This window comes from Mesoplodon bidens, assembly GCF_964165515.1.
Source record: "Mesoplodon bidens genome assembly, chromosome: 18".
Lineage (NCBI taxonomy): Eukaryota > Metazoa > Chordata > Mammalia > Artiodactyla > Ziphiidae > Mesoplodon > Mesoplodon bidens.
Window position 1 is genome coordinate 50,203,926 of NC_138175.1, and position 6,927 is coordinate 50,210,852.

Here is a 6,927-nt window from a genome sequence, read left to right on the forward strand (position 1 = left end):
TGGCGGGTCCTAGCATTGTGAAAGGAAGCTGCTGCACCTGGCTCAGAGGATTTCGGATGTGGTGGGAGGAGTAGTAGTACTACGACTCTAAATTGTATCACAGCATATCTATTCCATCTTGAGAGTGGGGTTGGGGGGTTATGAAGGGCGGCTTTTATTGTGCTTTTATACATTGTACCCTTGAAACTAATTCAATATTTTAAAATTAATTAATTTATTTTGGGCTGCATTGGGTCTTTGTTGCTGCTAGCGGGCGTTCTCTAGTTGCAGTGAGCGGGGGCTACTCTTGGCTGTGGTGCACGGGCTTCTCATTGCAGTGGCTTCTCTTGTTGCGGAGCATGGGCTTCCGTAGGTGTGGCACATGGGCTCGGTAGATGTGGCACATGGGCTCGGTAGATGTGGCACACGGGCTCTAGAGCGCAGGCTCAGTAGTTGTGGCGTGCGGGCTTAGTTACTCCGTGGCACGTGGGATCTTCCCAGACCAGGGCTCGAACCCATGTCCCCTGCATTCGCAGGCATATTCTTAACCACTGCTCCACCAGGGAAGCCCAATAATTCAGTTTTTTATAAAGAGAAGATTCCTAATATTATTCCAAAATTTTAAAAATATGTAGTTGGATAACACTATGAAAAATTAACTGATATATTCTTTTATTATTTCTCTTTGCTCCCTGGATTTTTTTCCCCATCCAGTCAGCTAGGCACTGTGAGTTCACTGCATTAGGAAGGTAAAGACTCAGCAGAAATGAGGGAGAAAAAAAGAAAATTCTCAGCTTTGGAATGTTCACAACGGAGGCCACAGTAGAACAGGTGAGAATTCTGTGAACAAAAGATAAATGTCGTCTCAAATGTCAAAAAGTATTCTCTGCACTGGGAGGCAGGAGAGGGAGGGAGGGAAGGACTGAAGGAGAGAGATCAGTGTGGCCAGGGACATGGAGACTGTGCTTGAGGACGATATGCCCAGGAAGAGAATCAGAATCTGGAGAAGATTCAGCCTGCACGTGATCATTGCCTCCAGCCAGCACCCTCATCCGAGACCTCGGGAAATTCAGAGAGAGAGTGGGAGTACGTCAGGAGGGCCACGCGCATAGTCTGTGTGGCAGGGGTTGTGGCCATTCCCTATTTGTGAGGAGTCCCCAGCAATTTGCAGGCCTCTTCTGGAAAATGCTGGCGGACGTCTCTAGTGCTTATGTGAAAGCTTGTTCACAAACCTTGAAAGATACAGATGTAGATGACAGATAGATGCATAGGTAGAACAATGTAATTAAATAAAACCTCCAGGAAAGGTTTGGAAAATGCCCTTTATTGCATAGGACGTTTCTATTGTCATATGATGTTAGACTGAGTGCCGGTCCCTTCATCCTCCTTCAGACCACGGCATTCTGTCTGCTACTATCCCGAGGGTCCTTTCTTCTCCCTGGAAGGGATAAAACAAATGAGGTAGAACAGGAAGAGACAAGAAGCACTCCAAGCTCTGCTGGTCAGGGTTACCCTCCAGCGTTGCCTTAATGCTCAGAGCCACACACACCACAGTGAGCTTGGCTCCAGATCAACTACCACGCAACGAAGGTTCTGGAACATTTCCATATCTCGGGGGACCTCATTTCCACGTGACTCTCTTTCATATTCCCCTTTGTCTCAGAAGGGTAGGTCCAGTGGTCAGGGTGAGATCTCGGCTCAGGCCCAAGGCTCTCAGACCTCAAAGTTCCGGTCCTGCAAGGGCCCCTGTCCTCTCTTCAGACCACTCCTGGCTCTCTCTGCCGAGAAGGAGCCGCTGGCAGTACGTCCTCTAAGAGTTGAGGTCCGTCGTGCAGACCCTGAGAAAACTCCTAGGAAAAGGCTCCACCTTCTTGATTAAGTCAACAGAGCTCAATGCCTTTGGTAGTGCTGGGTGTGTCCCAAGCTGATGCAACTGCAGAGCCATTAGGTCAACCAGCCCATGTGTGCGGCCCCTTCCCTTAGACTCCTCTGGGCCCTCGTGACATAGGCTCAGAAGACTGCCAGCCTCAAGCCTTACCTCTTCCAAGGGACGGCCACACCGTCTTCCAGGACTTCTGTCCCATGAATCTCAGTTGCTGTGTGGAAATCAAAAGAGAGAAAAGACCCTACCTGCGGGGTCTCTTCGGGCTGGGGCCTTCCCCCGTGGGCTGCTCTCCCTCATTCTCCTTTTCTTCTTGCTTCTCTTCCTCCTCCTCCTCCTCCTCCTCTTGCTCGGGGGTGCTCTGGATTCCACATTGCCCATCAGCTTGGCCATGGTGAGATGAAAGACACGGCAGCTGAAGCCCTCCAGGACGCCGAACTTCACGTGCTGTTGGAGGATCTCCAAGGTGGGGAAGACCCAGCAGCAAGCCATGCACCTGAAGCCGGTCTCCATGGTCACCATCCAGTCCGGTGTCTTGGCGCTGGGTCTCTCCTCGACGGCAGGTGACCCTGATGGGCTGCCTGGCTCTGCCCTTTCCTCATACTCTTTCTCCTCCCCAGTGGGCTCACTGTCAGACAGGAGGCGTTCGGTGGACACATCAGAAGAGGGGTCAGTGGCTACTGCGCACACATCCTCAGGAAGGGTCACTTCTTCTATCCTCAGCTGCTTTTCAGGCAACTCCAAGGGTTTCTTTGTCTTCCAGGAGACAGCGACACCCTTGTTCACTTGGACCTGCATGTAGTATATTTTCATGCCCCTTTCCTCTTTGTCTGGGTGCAGATAGTTCTTACAGGGTGAAGAGGGTGAGGAGGAGACACAGTATGATGGGGAAGCGGTCTCTCCTTCTTCCTGATCCTGGGCTAGGGGTGCTCTAGGCTGGGCAGTGTCTCGATGAAATCTCCGGATTCCTGAAAAAGGAAATTAAAAACATAATAACATGCATGGGCCATGCCGGAAGCTGAGGGAGCAGGTGTGGTAGACGAGAGAGGGACATTTGCATGACATAGCTATGTCGTGAGCTTGGTGTCTGTTGGCCGTAGGACGGAGTGGTGTATCTGGTGTCATCTGTGGGCTTTTCATGTGCGTGGGGGGGATACTGGAGCGGTGTCTGTATACAGGGGTGTGGAGTATGGTGGTGAGGGCTGTGGTATGTGAGGGATGCGGCTGGATGCGTGTACGACGAGGAGTGTGAGTTTGGGAATATCGGTGGTGCATTCCTTGTGGAATGGGGCTGTGGTGCAGGAGAGGAGCATTGTGGATCACGTGCTTGGGGTTTATGTGTGCACTGAGAAGGGCTGTGCCTGGAGGGCGCATGTATGTGTGAGCTGTGTGGACCTGAGCTGGATGGTCCTGCTCTGAGCCTGGAGGTCTATGATGCAGAACTCTGTCCTTCTCTGGAAGCAAAGGCCAAGACAAAGCCTACATTTTCCTCTGAAGATGCTTAATCTGGTCCCTCTTCCCTCCACCTCAAGCCCAGACCTTTCCGGCCCCTGCTCCTTGACTTCCCCACCATGGTAGTAGCAGTATTCACACACACACACACACAGACACACACTCAGCTGGCATCCACGCCCTCGTAACAGCTCAGCCATCCTGCCCAGGCTCTTCCACAGAGCCCTCATCACCTCTGATGACCCTGGGTTTCCTCTCAGCCTCCCTGGGATCTGTGTGCCTCCTGCCTCACAGCCAAGCACCCCCTCACCTGAGGAGCCCCACGCCCTTACCAGCGTAGAGGAGCTTGCGTGGAGTAGAAGTACAGAAGAAGTATTTAGAGGCAGAGGAGACCTCCCCTGCCCCTGGGCTGCAGCCTTGGGCCACCACAGTGGATCCAAGCCGAGGGGGATCCTCTTGTGACTTCGAGATTCCTGAGGGAGGAATGAAAGGCTCAGGGTGGGTTCATCAGTCCTCTGTCCACAAATATTTACTGAGTGTGTGACACGTGTCAGGTGCAGTGAATACAGTTGAGAGTGTGGTTCCCAGTGGATACTCCAGGATTTAATTCCAATCAATACTTATTCTCTCACTGTCTTGTTGGTAATGTAGGCGTCGGTGGTGACTGTGAGTGTGTGGGAAGAGTGAGTGATGTGTATCAGTTATGTCTGTGGTGAGTGTGGGGTTGGCGTGGGGAGCACAGTGCAGATGTGTCTATCTGTGTCTGTGGCCTTTGTGTGCATGGTTTCTGTTCACAAGTCAGGAATTCTGGGACATGTAACTTTTCCTCATTACATGGTGTGGCTTGTATTTATGGTGTGTGTTCATTCATTCATTCACCAAGATTCAGTGAGCAGCTACTCCTGTGTATCCGGCACTCTTCCATTGTTGTAGTCTCTGGTAATGCTGCACATTCTAGTAGGGGAAGACACACACTAAACAAAACTAGAATAAATATATAATACATCAGCTGGTGGTAAGTTTATAAGGGTTGCCAGACTTAGCGAACAAAAATACAGGGCACCCAGTTAAATTTCAGTTTCAGATAAACCCAGAATAATTTTTTAGGGTAAGTATTCCCATGCAGTATTTGGTCTGACTTATTTTGAGTGTAAGTATGGCCCATACAATATTTGGGACATCCTGATACTGAAACATTACTTGTTGTTGATCTGGAATTCAAATTGAACTGGATAGCCCATATTTTCTCTGGCAACCCTGACATGGGTTAGTGAGACTGTGGTTTACTGTGGTTTGTACAAAGCGGGTATGGCATTACTCAAGAATGTGTTGTAAGTGTGGTGTGTATGACACGTGACTGGTTTTTATAGAGGTATTTAGAGATGGCTGCATTTAGCTGTGTTTGTGTGAGAGTTGAGGAGATACATATATATATAGTGTGTGTGTGTCATATATAGATAGTGTGTGTGTCTATATACGTATCTCCAGCGTTTGGTGTTGGAGGAAAGGATTGTGATACAGGTGGGTTGTATGAGAACGTAGTACAAGAGGGATGCGTGTATATACCTCCATGTGCTGTGTGTGGTTTAATAAGGAAGTTATATGTGGGGTGTGTGATATTTTTGCTGTATCAGAGTGTACATGGGTGTATGAGTTACTGTCTCATAAAACACCCCTAACAAGAATTCTGTATACACTCTTACGTACACCGAGTGTCAGCCAGGTCCAGGCAGGGTGACAAGAACTTTACCACGCAGACTTTCTATCTGGTAAGCACTCTACCCCCATTCATCCCGCTCTTCTCTGCAATACCACAAACACACAGACACACACACACTCACACACACACTCACACACACACTCACACACCCACACACACAGAGGAACATAGAGAAAAATATTCTGAATGGTCAGGGGCAGTCATTGCCTTCCCCAGCCTGTCCCAGCCACTGCCTGAAAATCTGCCTGCTGTCTAGAGCTCCATTCCCAGGGCCCATCCTACAGTCTCCAGGGCCCTGGGCCTGGTAGGAGCTACTGGGCTCTAATCTGGGGCAGAGGCCTCTAGCTGGAGCTCTGGGGTGACCACCCCTCTCCCAGGGCAAGCTACTCGCCTACATTTAATGCACGCAGGCACCCCGTGGCCCGTGGCTCTCAGAGCTCCCCGCAGGACCCTGAGGCCATTTCTCACCCCCGCCCACGCGGTCTCAGTCTCTGGAAAACCCTTCCCTTCCTTGATCTCCTTTGGGAAATTCTTCCTGTTGAAGGAATAAAACCTCCTTGCTTTCAATATGACACCATCCCTAGACAAACAGTGTTCTTTCGAAGTGCATTCCACTTGTCAAGATATTTTTCAACAGGGCCTTCAACTCATGGGGCTTCTCTTTCCACTTTGGTAAAAGAGGCCAAGCAACTCATGGGTCTCTCTCGGCATCCTTGCATCCTTTACATCCCCCACCTCATGACCCCAGGGAAAGATCCAAGAGAATAAGAGAGAAATCGGGGACTGAGAAAAGCTGCACCTCTAGGTCTGTGCAAGCAGGATGCAGCCTGCTATGAGTCCGACAAAGCTCCAGGCCCGGCTGCCCCAGGAGAGAGTCCTCAGACCAGCGGAGCTGACCTCCCATCTCCCAGGGGGCATCTGGCCGTTCTGTGCCATCTCACACCACAGGGACCCTCCGGATGGATACGGCAGCATCAGTGAGACAAGGTCTCTCGCTCCCTGCTTCACAGGTGACACGTTCTCAGTCCCCCGCTTCCTAGAGAAGGTTCAGTTTGGCAGAAACCCATGTGCCCCAGACAAGTTGCCCCCCACATACCTCCTCCGTTCTCGGCAGTTTCCTGGGACTCTTCATTTTCCAGATGTTTCCTCTTTTGTCGCCGTTCCATCGTACCAACTAGAAGTCTCCCTTAGAAGATGCCTCAAGAGATGTCCAACTCCTCCTCTTCCCTACAGGTTGGCCCTTGTTGGCTCTTGGGCAATCCGTTGAAATGATTCAGTACAAATAAAAATAGTCAAGTCTCCTAAATGGCTGAAAAACTTGTACCACTTAGTGAACCAGCAGTACTGCCTAGTGCTCACCAGGGCTGTTATGTTTGCAAGGTTGCCAGGCGCACAGCGGAATTCTGTGACCTCAGTGATGACATCAGAGCATTCGGTGGACCTAGGTTGAGCACAGTGTCTGCAATAGCACAGGCCCCATTTTCAAGAACAATTCCTTTTTCCCAGCCGAACCTTTCCCGTGAAAGGGAAAGGTTCATACCATATCTATTATAAATTGTATCATACCATGTCTATTATCAAATTAACATTTTGATTGGAGATCTTTTTTTTTTTAGTTTCTGCTTTATAACAAAGTGAATCAGTCATACATATACATCCGTTCCCACATCCCTTCCCTCATGCATCTCCCTCCCTCCCACCCTCCCCATCCCACCCCTCCAGGCGGTCACAAAGCACCGAGCTGATCTCCCTGTGCTCTGCGGCTGCTTCCCACTATCTATCTACCGTACGTTTGGTAGTGTATATATGTCCATGCCTCTCTTTCGTTTTGTCACAGCTTACCCTTCCCCCTCCCCATATCCTCAAGTCCATTCTCAAGTAGGTCTGTGTCTTT

General features: G+C 50.1%; 1 pseudogene across 1 annotated transcript; it reads right to left on the minus strand.

Annotated features, from left to right (window-relative positions):
- Positions 1-382: 382 nt before the first annotated feature.
- LOC308605772 (protein FAM170A-like) lies at positions 383-5,105 on the minus strand (annotated as a pseudogene). The gene is made up of 2 exons: positions 5,096-5,105; positions 383-2,829 (listed from the first exon to the last, which is right to left on the minus strand). The product of its transcript is annotated as a protein FAM170A-like (transcript).
- Between the last annotated feature and the right edge of the window lie 1,822 nt (positions 5,106-6,927).